This window comes from Lepisosteus oculatus, chromosome 14 (genome assembly GCF_040954835.1).
Source record: "Lepisosteus oculatus isolate fLepOcu1 chromosome 14, fLepOcu1.hap2, whole genome shotgun sequence".
Taxonomy (NCBI): Eukaryota; Metazoa; Chordata; class Actinopteri; order Semionotiformes; family Lepisosteidae; genus Lepisosteus; species Lepisosteus oculatus.
In genome coordinates, this window is record NC_090709.1 from 15,896,980 (window position 1) to 15,898,807 (window position 1,828).

The 1,828-nt window shown below is 41.3% G+C and overlaps 1 non-coding gene across 1 annotated transcript; it reads right to left on the bottom strand.

Moving 5' to 3' along the window:
• Positions 1-1,536: 1,536 nt before the first annotated feature.
• trnat-cgu (transfer RNA threonine (anticodon CGU)) lies at positions 1,537-1,608 on the bottom strand. The gene has a single exon. It is a non-coding gene; the product is annotated as a tRNA-Thr (tRNA).
• Between the last annotated feature and the right edge of the window lie 220 nt (positions 1,609-1,828).

The following is a 1,828-nucleotide window of genomic DNA, read 5'->3' on the forward strand; positions in this document are numbered from 1 at the left end:
TTTGTCATTTACTGCAAGCGTTGCTTTTCCAGGTTTTTCTGAAATTCTTCGCATTTGAGCCAGCACTAAAATATTTCGTTCCCGTCGCTGAATACATCGTGGAAACGGTATTTGCAACGGAATGCTGTCACACATGAAACCTCTTTGTTATTCGGTTCTGAAGTTTGAAAATGAAAATAAAACGGGGGTCACTTCATAGGCTTGAAAGAAGTCCAAGCAGCATAAAAACCCGCGTATTCTCACAAATTGCATTGTGCTGCACCTTTCTTCTGCTGCTTTTATAAATCAGCCTTAAACATTTGAATACATACAGGTACCTTACTGCTACTAATCACATTCACGTGTTTACAAAGCTTTTTTCTGTCCGTTATGTTCTTGCGAAGCAGTTTCTCCGTTTTCCTCGTACTGTGATTGTCAAGCGAACACAAGAAGACTGAAACAGTGTAAAGGCAGGTAAAAAAGACAGGGTAAAACGCCTAATTTTCGGGAGTGGGATTAGAGATGCCTCTATTTGGAGAGCGAAACAAAGCTTAAAAGACACGAAACTGGGAATTTGCTGTTTTAAACTGCTTGACTATCCTGAAAAAATGTGTGCTGATTGCACCAGTCGTATGCGATTTTCCGTAACTTTAGAACAATTGATACGAATGGACGAACACAATTTGTGGCGTTAAGCATGACATGGAAAACGGTACCGGAGCATTCGGGTCCGGACTACCAGACTCAGAAACAGTTTTTACCCCCGCACTATCAAACTATTAAACTCCCAGCCTCTCTCACTCTCTCCTCACCTCTCACCTAGGATCTGAACCTCACAGTGCCTTCTTTCTTACCAAAAACCCAAACACACATTGAAAATCTACCTCTACCATACATGTCAAAAGCTCACTCCCCATCATTTCTATCCCTTTATTTCATTCTTTTGATGCATGTTTTTGCACATAACCTGTTACCTTTTTGTTGTTTTGCACACTGCCTGTTGTTGTTTTTTGCACATCGGCTGTTGTCTCTTTCTTTTGTTATACAATTGTATTGTTGTTGTGTTTTTTTCTTTGTACTACTTATGTCCGAGAGCTAGCTAAATACCATTTCGTTATTCCATATACCTGCGTATGAGTATAATGACTATAAACTTGAACTTGAACTTTTAACTTGAATTTGAACTTGAACTTGACATAGTCTTGCAGGCAGTATATTATTTTATCGTTTACTCGTATAAAAAAACATGGTCTTCTCGTTCCTAAGTCAGATTTTTAGTGCTTTCGAACGTTACTTCCAACCTGGACTGACAGCTCACCCGATCTGTTTGTGATCAGACCATGGAGTCGGGGACTGTACCAAGCGTAGGTTCCTTCCCAATGCTGAGGCGATCATTTGGAAGATGGGTGTGAAGAGAGACAAGCTTTGTCGACTAAAAAACAAGGCAGGATAAGCATGAATACTAATCACTGGCGACAGTTATGCTCTCTTACTATTGAGACTCCTACATTTTTTTTGAAGACTTTGAAACTAAAGGTAAGCGGAGACAAACGAAACAGGTGCGGGTGGGGATTGAACCCACGATCTTCGGTTTACGAAAACGACGCCTTACCACTTGGCCACCGCGCCTTCAAATAAACAGGAGAATAATGTTGTTCAAATTATTTTTTTCTGAACCTGGTTTACATCGCCTGGAGGCAGCAACAACAATAAAAGGGATACTTAACAAGGAGATGCGCTGTAGCAGTGCGACTCCAACAGATGCTCCTGAAGAGACTGGAGGTTTAAGCCAGCTCCTTAGAGCGCTCGGCCGTGTTACTCTCAACAGCGGCTCTTCAGCTCTTGTTGT